The 6,420-nt window shown below is 37.4% G+C and overlaps 1 long non-coding RNA gene and 1 pseudogene across 1 annotated transcript; both read left to right on the forward strand.

Moving 5' to 3' along the window:
• The first annotated feature begins 279 nt into the window (after positions 1-279).
• On the forward strand, positions 280-2,053 carry LOC118151563 (uncharacterized). The gene is made up of 3 exons (XR_004739945.3): positions 280-563; positions 1,057-1,154; positions 1,900-2,053. It is a non-coding gene; the product is annotated as an uncharacterized LOC118151563 (long non-coding RNA).
• Positions 2,054-4,992: 2,939 nt separating this feature from the next.
• Positions 4,993-5,999, forward strand: LOC100398952 (olfactory receptor 51A7-like; annotated as a pseudogene).
• The last annotated feature ends 421 nt before the right edge of the window (positions 6,000-6,420 follow it).

Consider the following 6,420-nt stretch of genomic DNA (forward strand, 5'->3'; position numbering starts at 1 on the left):
ACCCTTTTCTTTACACACACAAAAGGAGCCAATAAGAGAGTCTACTTGACAAAGAATGCTCTACTTATAAAGAAATCTTGTGAGCTATCTTTCCTCTGAGTGCTGTCTCTGTTCACTTCAGATGACAGTTTTAACAATAAGCTGCTACAGCATGTCAGAGACCATCAACATTTCATCTGTAACCAGGGATATGGTTCTTATTGTGATGCATACAGTGGTTAATCCACCTCCAGAATTTCTTCTTGGCAATCTGTTTTTTAGAATCTTTCCTGGTATCAACTGGCTTAGGTTGGATTCTCCAGGAACAGAACCTGTGATGGAGATTTTTGTGAAAATGATCTACTAAAAGGGCACTTTCAAAATAAGGGGAATAAAGAAGGTGCAATGGGACAGTAGATGAAAGATGAGCAATGAAGTGTTTTTGCTTTGTGAATGATGTCAGCCTGGTCTTACAAGGAGCTCTAAAATATCGGTTGAACCACAGAATTTGTCTAATATTGAGGCAAGAGGACAGCATTTTGCATCTCATATTCAGCAAGTCATTTGCCACTGGTTCCCCCAAGGTGTGGAACATAGCTTTCTAAGCAAGTCAGATCCCAGTAGGCTCAGGGTAATCCTCAGGGAATAGGGTAGAAACAGGTTTGAGCCATTATCAGCTAATATTCACAGCATCTGTGACATTGATGATCCACTCTAGTGAAGGACATCTGGGCAGGGCACCAAGAGTACACCACATATGATAACAGTAGAAATGTAAGATATTTCAGATATATTTATCTCCTTTTGCCCTTTGTGTAATTGTTGGCATGCATTTTAAACTCTACGTGTACTTAAAATTTCTATGACAGTGCTGTTAATATTTTTGTGATCCTATTTGTTCATATTTAACTACTTATTTTCTTTATTCTCCACAATTTTGCTTTTCCATTAATGGGCATTTTATTCTGCCTGGACAACCTTCTGTTAGTAGTAGTAGTAGTTATACCAACATTGAAAATTGCGCTATTATTTGTATTTTATGCTGTTACTAAATTATATTTTTGTTTCCACAAGAAGAGTAGGAAAAGAGAAGTAGGTACATCTAGGTGAAGTGAAGGTCAAAGTGGAGAGTTCTTGCTTTTATCCTTCAGGAACTTACTGAGCATCTGATTCTGGTAAGTTTAAGGAGCTGTAAATCCTTTTGGAATCCTAAATCTAAGGTTTCACTAGACAGTTTATATCTGAATGCTTGTCTATGGGGAGGAAGAGTAAGTTGCTTCAGTGTGTGTGCATACATGAAGAGAAAATATATTATGGCCTGAGGGTTAAATAGGAAGGTTAAATATTGGGGTGTTTTTCTAATACCCTAATATTAGTAGGGACCTATTTACTCAATAATATGACAAATAAAAGCAAGCTTTATGGTCAATTAAAAAATTACTATCTTCCAGTCTAAGACTTGATGTCTGGAGGGAATGGCTGGGAAATTTTGTTGAGGTAGTTATTTGTCAGTGTATTTACTGATTATCTTCATCATGTTAGAAACTGTATCAGACAGTCTAACATAAGTCTGAGGTAAGTACCATTGTTTACAACATTTCACAGAAGAGCAAACATCTGCTTAAGCAGCTTTCCCGGATTCGCACAGGGTAAATTGCCAAGCTGAGATTTATACCAAGCTGTTTGTGCATTAGTTGGAGAACTGTTTTTGCCTTAAAGAATAGCAATTCTAAATGGCATGGGCAATATTTGATCTGTGGACTGCCTTCCTTGAAACATTCCCTTCTTTTGGCATCTACTATATTCCACCTCTCTGAATATTCCTTTGCGAGATGCTCTCAACAATATTCCTGCTCCTCAGCATTCAATGAGATTTAAGTTTTGTATTACTATATGATTTTATCTACTCTTTGGTTTCAGATACCATCTATCATCTATCAGTACTACAGAACTATCTCTTCTGAAGTTCATCCACATCCAAATGCATACTCTGTGTAATAACGAGTTTACCACTGAAAATATGAGAGGAATGGACATCAATATCCCTTAGTTCCTGCCGCAGAAGAAAAGGGAGAAGGTGCTAAGAAATAATTCTACATATTTTATATTCCTTCCATTCACATTCGTTCTTTGCATATTTGCTGAGAGCCCTTTATATTCCACATATTATATTGATGACAGATATATGAGGATAAATATAACCTTTTCCAGATCTTTTAACATTGAGTAGTCAATGTGTATGGTAGGAGTGGAGCTGGGTAGGGTAGAGTTACATGAAAGTAGTACGTTATAAAACACTGCAGAATCTTCTATAATAAAAAATGCATGACAGATGCATTCTCTGAAAGATCTAAATCAATATCCCTCAGCAAAATGGGGGAAAAAAAAGAACTCCGAGTTAAGTGCTGGTAAGAAAGCATAGTCCAACAAATACCAGGAGAGTGGTTTTAATGACATCTCACAATCTGCTGCCATCTTCACAATATACTTACCCTGTGTTTGCCTTAGGTTCACTACCATGGTGGGAGATTAAAGTTCAAACTATTCAAGGCTTTTTCCATGTAGAAGATGCAGATCCATTCACAAGCTGCCAAAATGTTGTTTTTTGTTGTTGTTGTTGAATTTTAGGTTTTGGGGTACATGTGAAGAACATGCAAGATTGTTGCCTAGGTACACACATGGCAGTGTGATTTGCTGCCTTCCTCCCCATCACCTATATCTGGCATTTCTCCCCACACTATCTCTTCCCAACTCCTCATCCTGTGCTGTCCCTCCCCTATTTTCCGCCCCCAACAGACCCCAGTATGTGATGCTCCCTTCCCTGTGTCCATGTGTTCTCAAAATGTTTCTTAGAAGACAGTACTTAGCAAAAGTTAAATATATTGGTCCAGGGCTGCTTGTTATTTACTACATACTTTTAAAATTATCCTCAAAAAAAAAAAAACAATATAAATTCACAGTTAAGCTTTCATAGAAAGGAGCTCAATAAATTTTCAGTGCCCCTATGTTCTCCACTGAAGACTGATGACATTTTTTTCTTGCAAGTTGAAGTTTAAAAAATTCTAGAGTGAGGATACCATGTCCTGTTCTTTCTAGCCTTCCATTGGCTCTACCTTCAACTTTTGTATTTTTGCTATTTTTTATTGAAATTATTAATTTCATAATTTTTATTTGTGCATTTACTTAGAAACCTTATTAAATAATAGCTGGAATATATGATGGTTATCTTGGAGACATCTGTTTCTCTGATAGTTTTACCAATTTTGGCCTGTTTATCTTGAAGGCCAAAAACTTGAAGAAAAGTTGCAAGATTGCATATTTTACTTCTGAAATATAATTTGTATATTTTTTAAAAGAGACTAAAATAAAACCAGGTTCAGTTTATTATGTAGGTACATTTTTAATGCTTTATTTCAAACAGAAAATGGGTGGTTTGGATTTTTTTTTAATTTAGAATTTACTTGACTAAACATGCATTTATTTGACTAATTTCTATGACTAAATACAGAGATATGAGATAAAATCCAATCGAGATAGATAAGATAAACATGCACACGATACTGCTGTAAAGCTTCAAATTGATAACATGAAGTGTGAATCGTAAGTTTGGGCTAGGAAGTATCACATTTAATACATGAATATATCATGAAGAAATAAGGATACATAACTCCAAAGGATTCATCCACTGTTTTATTTCTCCAACGTGTTCTATTGGAAGCTACTGTGTAATCAATGTTAATATTTTATGGAAACTTGTTTGTGGTTTATAAACCTAGATCTGTGTTTGGAACTTCATAAACATCTATAATCATCTAAACATACCAAAATTGTATTCATTTTACAGATTTAAAATAAGGCCGAAATAAGTTAAATAAGTCAAACAAAGGGCAAATGTGTTTGAACAGAAATCATTGTGTTTATTGTTATATAACACTTGATATAACATATATATTTACTCATGTGTAAAATGTGCATAAGTATTAAGTATAAGAGGTAGTCTATAAACTTACTTACTTTATAGCATTTAATAATTAATATTTTCCAAATAGTTGCAGTGATCTCTGAATATTTTCTTAGACCATTTCTTTTTTTTGAGACAGAGTCTCACTGCATTACCAGGTGCCAGGCTGGAGTATAGTGGCGTGACCTCGGCTCACTGCAACCTCCGTCTCCTGGGTTCAAGCAATTCTGCCTCAGTGTCCCGAGTAGCTGGGACTACAGGCGTGTGCCACCACACCCAGCTATTTTTTTTCTTTTTTTGTATTTTTAGTAGAGACGGGTTTCACCATGTTGGCCAGGATTGGTCTTCATCTCTTGCCCTCATGATCCACCCGCCTCAGCCTCCCAAAGTGCTGGGATTACAGTTCTTAGACCATTTCTTTCAAACTTTCTACATAAAGCTCAGAGATCTTATTTTAAAGCCAATATGGGTACTGCTGAAGACCATGGAAAAAGGAGCAGAAAAGACTCTAAGCGTCTTATTACCTTTTCAAAGAAGCTCCGCTTTGATATGTTTTATATATTTGGTTAGAAATTTTAAAAAGTAGGGCCAGGAGTGGTGGCTCACGCCTGTAATCCAGCACTTTGGGAGACTGAGGTAGGTGGATCACCTGAGGTCAGGAGTTTGAGACCAGCCTGGCCAACATGGTGAAACTCCACCTCTACTAAGAATACAAAAATTAGCCAGGCGTGGTGGCACACACCTGTAATCCCAACTACCCAGGAGACTGAGGCAGGAGAATTCCTTAAATCTGGAGGGCGGAGGTTGCGGTGAGCTGAGATTGCACTATTGCACTTCAGCCTGGTGACAAGAGCAATACTCCATCTAAAAAAAAAAATGTAAAAAGTCACCAATTTAGGCCAAGTTGTTAGAAGTAAATTTACCATGCTGGAGAATATGAACATGCTTAAGAGCTTCTGGCAAATTTTGAAGAGTACAGTTGATTAACAGCCAAATATGCTTTTAAGTATAGTATATGAATGAACCCCTTATCCCCACAAAACTGAGTTTTAACCAAAAGCATGACTGCTTTTCATTTACATGGTTTCAGATCTGGCTAATGAGCTCATATCTGCCTCATCATGTCTGATCTCAGTAACTCTGAAGTCAAGCTTTTCCTTCTGATTGGGATACCAGGACTGGAACATGTCCACATTTGGTTCTCCATCCCCATTTGCCTCATGTACCTGGTTGCCATCATGGGCAACTGCACCATTCTCTTTATCCTAAAGGCAGAGCCCTCGCTTCATGAGCCCATGTATTATTTCCTTGCCATGTTGGCTGTCTCTGACATGGGCCTGTCCCTCTCCTCCCTTCTTACCATGCTGAGGATCTTCTTGTTCAATGCCATGAGAATTTCACCAAATGCCTGCTTTGCTTAAGAATTCTTCATTCATGGATTCACTGTCATGGAATCCTCAGTACTTCTAATTATGTCTTCGGACCGCGTTCTTGCTATTTGCAATCCCTTAAGATACAGTTATATCCTCACTAGCAACAGGGTTGCTAAAATGGGACTTATTTTAGCCATTAGGAGCATTCTCTTAGTGCTTCCATTTCCCATCACCCTAAGGAGATTAAAATATTATCAAAAGAATCTCCTTTCTCACTCATACTGTCTTCATCAGGATACCATGAAGCTGGCCTGCTCTGACAAAAGATCAATGTCATCTATGGCTTCTTCATTGCTCTCTGTACCATGCTGGACTTGGCATTGATTCTTTTGTCTTATGTGCTGATCTTGAAGACTGTACTCAGCATTGCATCTTTGGCAGAGAGGTTTAAGGCCCTAAATACCTGTATCGCCCACATCTGTGCTGTGCTCACCTTCTATGTGCCCATCATCACCCTGGCTGCCATGCGCCACTTTGCCAAGGACAAAAGCCCTTTTGCTGTGATCCTGATTGCAGATATGTTCTTGTTGGTGCCACCCCTTATGAACCCCATTGTGTACTGTGTAAAGACTTGACAAATCTGGGAGAAGATCTTGGGGAAGTTGCTTAACATATGCAGGAAATAAGAACATGAATAATTAGTTAATAAATTATCAACCAGGTAAGCATTTACTGGCATTTGCTATGTGTTTAATGCCACAGAAGTCGCAAATGAAGAACTGGAGGAAGGAACTGAAAAGCTGTGTAGTGCAGAATTTATAATAAAGTTGAGAATATAATTTAACAGGACAGAAAAATAATCAAGAGATATATAAGATATAGAGGTTTAATTAAGATTTTAACAGGAGTTGAAACAAAACACTTATATGATGAAGCAGCTAGATTTGAGTCAGCACATGAAGAATTAATAAAATTAGGGCAGATTGAGATTATCATTCAGTTGGTATCTACTAAAAGCACAGATGATATGCAAAGTCTAATCTCCTACTATCAAGGAAAGGTAAAATAGTAGAGCACATAGCAACTACGAAGAATGCTGATCTGATT

This window comes from Callithrix jacchus, chromosome 1 (assembly GCF_049354715.1).
Source record: "Callithrix jacchus isolate 240 chromosome 1, calJac240_pri, whole genome shotgun sequence".
NCBI classification, from domain to species: Eukaryota; Metazoa; Chordata; class Mammalia; order Primates; family Cebidae; genus Callithrix; species Callithrix jacchus.